Raw genomic sequence first — 7,538 nt, 5'->3', positions numbered from 1 at the left:
TCACTAAAGGAAATATTTTGCTTTAAAATATAAAACTTTTTTCTCTCTCCGAAGGCATGTCTATGTCTCTCATGTTAGATTTTCTCTACTTTTCTTCCCTTTTCAGTGCTCTTTGGAATACTAGTCCTATCCTAGCAACTTGGTTTTTCTTCTGTGGCGCAAAAGCATCTTGGTAACATTTGTGGGAACAAAACATTGTTGCCACAGGAAGTTCACTTAATGGTTTAATCCTTAATAAAGGGACAGTTTTCCCGATCAGAAGGTTTCTCCCACTTCAGAAGCATGCCCTAGGACACAGACCACTTCGCAGTGATTCACAGACTTCACTTCTTGAAGATATCAAAAGGCATCCCACATACTGCTGATCATCAAATTCCACAATTACTGAAAGATTGTCATCTGTTTTGGTTAACATCTACTTCTGAGCGCAATAATAGAAACACTTATCTCTTCATCACGGTGGTTTCTATTGAAGATTAAACATTGGGGCTTTCCACAACCCTAAGGCTGAGATAAAGGACAGGGTGGTGGTTTTTTGTTTTCCAAACTGACCTGGCAACAGGCTCTTGAGAGCCTTTGGTGCCGGCCAAAGGATGGAAACATGATCATGCAGATTGGGTCTGTGTGTAACAAGCTCAGATACAGATTGGGGCAAGCGGAGAGAGGAGATGCATCCTGCAGACTGTTCCTTGGCGTTTCTAATTAAGGAGGAGGAACCTCTCAAAGTCAGAATTCAGAGGATTCAGTGCATTGCTGCTAGGCAAATTTTTGTTTGTCAGAATTGGAGGAGACTCTTCATCAATTGTAAATTGTTCTCTCAACGCCATCTGCTTCTTCTCTTGTTAGGAATTTAAGTATTCATTATAATGCAGCTAACTGCAGGCCCGAATTCTGCCAAAGCTGAAAAAGCTGCAAGTCAGGCTAGCGTGTGGAGCCTGCCACATTCCTGAATCTCTGATTCAGGCTTGCAAGTTTGTCATCAAGTTTGAAATTGAAACCAGAGGAGCCAGCAGCAAGCCCGGCGCTCATAAATCAGCTGATAATGGGCGAATTGTTCTGGGCCTTTCCCCGCAGAGGAARGCGAAGCCGTGCAGAAGGGCTCGGGAGCAGAGCTGCGTGGAGGCAAGGCTGCAGGGACAGSTCTCATGCTGGCCAAGGGCATCTCGGTACGATGCAGTTCCCTTCTTGTTGCACTCACCAAAAATAACAGTGGGATTTACTGTGCCCCTTGATTCTAGGTCACAAATTTGCCTGGAAGAAATAGGTGCAATGCACCCATGTGCCCTCAGCAGCAAGGGCTGCTTTGTACTTCCTTTGTTTGGTGGCCTCTGCCACTAGAGGGAGATACAAATTGACCACAAATTATCCTTTGAAAAATAGTTTCCAGGTCATTAAGGAAACACAGGCCAACTTCTGCTGTTGGGATTCTCCTGGCAGTCTGGAATAAGCGACTGATTAATTTCCTCTAAGGTGCATTGGCGTCACTGAGAACAGGGTTTGGATCTGCTCGCCTAGATGAAAGCTAATTAGGAATACAGTAACACTGTGAATCCCAGGCTTGAAAAACAGGTCACCTTGGACTTGAAAGTCCAGTCCTGGGCTCAAGAAACCACGGTAGGGATGGTTACATCATACCAACTGCCCCACATGTAAGAAGCCCTTTCCAGGGCTACTTCGGAGACAAACCTTTGTTGCAGCAAACCTGGGCTCCAGGGTTGCAATGTCAAACGCTGCCGTATTCCAAAATCATTTTAAATTTTGAAAATAAAATCTAACAGATGCTTTTTTTTTTTTTTTTTTTTTTTTTTTTTTTTTTTGAACTAAAGGGCCCATCTAATAATTTGAGATAAACAGGTTTAGGGCAAGAAGTCAATATTAGTAGGCTCTCTACTTTTAGGCAAATTACTATGTAATTGTCCTTATTTCTCACTGCAGAAGTGTCTGATTCATATGGCTGGATGCAGGATTGTTCATGCATCTATACAGCTGTGGATTCACTGGATGTTATGGCACGACAGCTAAATATGTATCTTTGACAGGCAGAGGTTGGTTTTCTGCATGGATTGCCTTTTTCTGCATTTCTCTACATTGTTTTATTTTCATTATAGCTGACAGTGGGCAGGAAGACATGATTAGTGGTGTGATGGGAGAGCTGGAAGATGCCAGGCAGAAACTAAACTGACCTGTTGGTGCTTCAGATTGATAGTAAAATTAGCAACAGGAAAATGTTCTGATGATTGTCACAGGGAGCTACTTATTCCCATTACTTTAAAACCTGCTTTAGCATACAGACTTGATAAAATACTGTATCTGTAATTACAATGGCTGTTCCCCTGAGTGGTGGACTAATTACAGGTTATGTTTGCTGGCATGAGGTGCTCGTTCGGGATGAATGATGCCCTGAAGTCAGAGCATTACAGTGAATCACACGTAGCCTGTGCAGATTGTCCTGTGCTGCGTGGGTCTGGAACTCCAGGGAAAGGCTATATCTGCAGAAAGGATCTCCTTTTGTGTGTGATACTGTGTGAAAATAATCTTGAGATGCAGCTTCAAGAATTCTTTCTGTCTCTAATTCAAGTAGCTTTTCATATCTAGAAAAATAACTAAGGATTTTTTTTTTTCAGTGACAGTGTAAATAGAATGTCTGTAATAATTGAACAAAAATGTGGAAAATTTAAAGGATTTTAGTCGTAAATTTGGAATGTTTATCTAGCAAAGTAGACATTGCCACTGAGGTCAATGGTTTTCCTAAAGAATGCTTGAGAGCAAAGATTAAATATAGTGTGTACTTTCCCAGTGGATTCAACACTGTGCTGTACACAAGATAATTTCATTCATTATTCAGTCAACCTTCATTACATACACCTTTAGAGTAATAAGGTCTGAGTTGTTTTGTTTTCACATCTCAGGAGTTTCATTAACTTTAATGTGTCTGGATTCTCTAAATGTCCAAGGCTGCTGCAGTTTAAGTGCCAAGATCTAGAAACTTTCAGCCTATTCCAAGATACTGAAATTACCAAGAAAGTTTTACTGGTTCGGGCCCTGTCCAGCACTAAGACTTTGTTTAAAACTTTGACAGTATAGTAATGCATTGTGACAATTTGATTTGTTTTCTTTATCTGTGTTGTGAAAGACTCAAATACCATTGTCTGCATTTGGATTAGGTTGTGATAATGCAAAATAAAATCAATTGTTTGTTTTTCACAGCTAGAAGGCAGAATGACCCCGTCATCCTTGCAAGTAAAGCTAGCATAATGTGTCCAGTTATAATTTTATATTAAGCTATAGTTGAAAAATAACAATAGTAATCTAAAAATGAAAGGAGAAAGTTAGCAGCGAGTGGCTAAACAGAAACAGCTGTGATCTCATGCTCTACCCAGAATACCCCAAGTGATCCTGAAATCACTTTACTGTCTTAAGAGACTGACACTTAATAGTTGCTGTTCTATCATATGGATTATTTTATATAGTGTTTTACATAGTGGCAAAATACTTTGCTTGGTTTCCACCTGGCTTTTACTTTGGTTATGATGCAGCTGCTGAAGCCGGTGAGCAGTGGGTACTGATACCCTAACGAGCGACCACGCTAATGTACTCACTGCTTATCTAGGCTGTGGATTTGATGCTTCTGTCCACAGTTCACTCTAGCAAATCTGGTACCGTTTTGCAAACATGCAACGGGAAGCAAATGTCTGTCCTTTAATGAACAGCTCCTCCCAAATGGAACCTTAAAATACTCTAAGAAAACACGAATACCTTATTCTAGCAATAGTTCACCAAGTTCAAGCAAACCTCTAGGATGTATTTAAAAGAAAAAGAAGGCTACCAATTTAAAGTACTAAACACAAGCAGGAATACTTTGTAAGAAGTCTGTGAGTCATGTTTTCCTCATAAAATTGTTGAAACTATTGTGCCTAGAAACAATTAAGAATGTGACTAGGAATGGAAAAGTTTAGCCGTAAATACAAACAGACACCAGCTTTTTGTTTGTAAAGGATGAAGGTCATTTGGCTTGAGGAATAGGCTGATACTCACACAGGCAAAGAGAATACGGGGTTTGAATGTACTCACTGCTGCAGAGAAGAGTAGATGTACACCAGGATGCTTGGGAACACTGAAGGTTAAATGATTGTAGCATATTAGTGCACTGAAAATCATTGAAGATAGGAACCAACAGATATAATCTTTTTTTTTTCCTTTTTTTTTTAAATATAAAACACCTCTTTCAATTTATTTTGAAATGTATTATTTAGGTCCTGAAATCTCAGTTTTACGACATTGCACATGTTAAAATCTTAGAGTAAATTTAGGCAGTATGGAGGGCTGGCTGGAGACCCTCAAATGTTATTTTTCCAGCCTCCTCCTTTTCTCCAGCAGATCAGTGTCTTTATTGCCCTTGGCAGAAGGCATCTTCTCTTGGGCCTGATAATTTGTGTTCTACACGTGCCAGCCCAAAGCGAGCTACCCTGCTCACGTGCTGTGTTTTTTGGGAAGGGCACGGCTCTGGTCACAAMGGATGAATCCCTGTATTTAAGAGATTTGAAGTCATTGATGTGCCCAGCAGAGATAATAGATTCAAAAATGGATTTGAACTCAGCTTTGTCAGGAGTCCATATCTTATTTATTTCTAGCCTAAAAGGAGAGCTCAGTTTGAGATGTGTCCAGATGCTTTTACTCAGGGGCAGTTGTAGTGTAGCTCAGCACATTTATACAGACACTCTGGCTAGCAAAACCCTCTGTTTAAACAACTGCATTTATAAATCTTTCTTACCAATAAAATGCTGTCTTGACATCCTACTTATGGCCGTCTAGTCCCAAGTGTGAAATGAGTACTAAGATTTCTAGGTCACTACCAAAAATATATTGCAGGTGTGTAGTGTAACTTCATCAACATAATTTCAAAGTAAAATAGGTAACTGCTTTACTGATGCAGTCTTTCATTCTTTCTTTTTTGTTTTGAACGGAAACTGGTAGGATTGGTAAAAATGTGCTTGTGTGTTGTAGCTGAATGTTGCTATATGTGGTGCAAGTAGATATGACAGAGTCAGTGGCCTTGAGGGTTGAACCTTTGTGCAGCTAGAAGGAAAAAATAACAAAAACATTAGCATTTTAAAAAAATATTTATGGCTATACATAAATGAGGTCCAGTACATCAATCATTTACACTAATTTGTGACAGTGTTRTCTTTTTGGAGTCCAGAATAGCATTTGATTTTACACTAAAATGCATGGCAATAGGCTCAGGGCTAAGCAAGTTAGTTTTTTCACCAGCTGAGCCATGGGTGTCTGCACGTTTAAACTTAACTTACATTTGTTGGCCAGGGATCTCCCTGGTTCTGTTTGYGTAGTATCTACAAGCTTCAAAGCCTTTCAGCCTCATGCTCCATTGGAATTAGGAGTCCTATAAGACTATGCAAGCTTTCTTCTGCATTTCTTCCCTCGCTTCTACCCATGAATTAGGATTCTTAGGTTAGGGAACTAAAGAATAGATCCTGGGAATCTGACTCTGCCTTGATGAGGGATGTGGTCAATAACCATGAGGCTGTTTCTCCTATTTCTTGCTTTAACAAAATGTTATGCAATGACATTTTTCAGTAGGTTGCCTGTTTTTTTTTTTCTCAGACTAATGATCCTTTTGATGGGGTGACTGTTCACAGACTTTTAAGCATCTGAAAACTAAGGGAAAGAATGGAAAATATTACAAAACTTCAGCTGTGATGTGATGCAAGTGCCCTGTGTGATTAGGGGTGTACAAGAGATGTCCTTTCAAAGCACAAGAACATAATTGCTGTGCAGTTTGGTTAAAAGGTGACTGAGTTGCACCTAAATCTGTSCATATAGCAGGTTTTCTATTGATGCCACTGAAACTGTGGAGTCCTATGGAATTAATGCACAGAGATACCAAATAAGTAGCTATATCCAACACTTGTCTTCTCTACAGCAAGCAAGGTAGCTTGCAAAGCAGGTAGCTGGCCCAGATTTATGATTGTCAGATCTTACTCTAATGCCTCTTGCCCATTTCTCATGGATATATTCATAAGCTTGGCAAAGTCTTTGTAGAGCAGACAAAGAAATGGGAGCTCTAAGACTTCAGGGAGCTAGTGGAGAGGTTTCATATCCCATAGTCATTTCTCACTTAAACAGAGTCTCTGCTTTGGAAACTTCAGTTACTGCTATAGCAGATAATGGGACCTAAAGCGTGGTCACAGTAATTCCCTCTACCTGGAGGTGAATTTGCAAACCTTGCCACAATTTKCAGAATACGCCCAAAACTTGCAAAATATGCTCAAAATCTCATCCCTCTTGGGAAGTAGATTTAACTATCAGTCACTCTATGCTCTACATCCATTCTGGAAGAAGACTGAGTTGGGTGACTCTCCAAGCTAGTGGCAGAGCCAGGAAAGAGTCTTTCTCTGACATTTCTGGGCTTCTAGTCTGCATAACTGCATCCATGCTGCTGGAATAATGTGGAGGCACAGGGATTGGGTGCAGATGTTTTTTTCCAGTATCCACATTGTTTAATAAGAGCTCCTAATGTCTTGGAACATTTTCTGTAACACAGGACAATTTTTTTCATGGAGTATCTCTATACAGACCTCCTTACTGGAGCTTTCCGCCTCTCTACATACTTCTCTGTAGAAAAAAAGATGTTCCTTTTTTTTTTTTTTTCTGTTTGTTTTTGTTTTATTTAGTCAAAATTTTCCAGCAATTTCAAATGGAGTTTTGTGTGAGTGAGGATTAAGAGCTAAGAGGTAAATTAGGATTTGGCCCTCATTTTGGCATCATTAAAAAAAAATAAAGCAAAGATGCTAGTTGTGGTGTTTACGTTACGCCAGCCTGTGGGGGGAAGGAAGGGAATTATTCTGTATATTAACTGTCTGGGTGATTTTCAACAGCTGCTATGAGGGATATGTCTGTTACTTATATTGTAACTTGGATTCTATAGACATATGGCAGAGAACATAGYTCTCCAGAAAGCAAAAGAGTTTGACTGATGGAAAACAGGAGAGAGCAATCCAAGAGAACTTCTGCCAGAGGAGGAGTCTGAACCTGAATTTTACTGTTAAAACCAGACTTCTGCCTTGGGCTTAACTACCAYACTCAGCCAAAGCCCTAATTCTGCTGTTGACTTCAATGTGGCTGTGCACAGATGTAAAGAACTGCTCTTTGGACCTGGCCAAGTCTGGGGCTTAAGTATTGTTCTGGCATCAGAGTGATTTGGAAATACGTGGGTTGGCCTGAGCTCCTTTTTCAGCAGTGGGACAATTACATTTTATTTTATTTTATTTTATTTTATTTTATTTTATTTTATTTTATTTTATTTTATTTTATTTTATTTTATTTTATTTTTAAATCAGAAATGCAGAGAGCCTGTAAGTACCTGATATTCCGGCTTTTACATAGTAAGTTTGCAAAATCAATCAGCTGTTGCAGAGGGCATGAGAGATTTTGTTTCGGATAGTCCGATTCCTTATTAATTGTGTTGTGGGTGGCAACAGAGGAAACGTGTTTAGCAGACAAGGATTTTTTTCTGGTTA

Source organism: Nothoprocta perdicaria, unplaced genomic scaffold (genome assembly GCF_003342845.1).
Source record: "Nothoprocta perdicaria isolate Ctin4 unplaced genomic scaffold, notPer1 scaffold_3, whole genome shotgun sequence".
Taxonomy (NCBI): Eukaryota; Metazoa; Chordata; class Aves; order Tinamiformes; family Tinamidae; genus Nothoprocta; species Nothoprocta perdicaria.
This window is presented reverse-complemented; position numbering follows the sequence as displayed.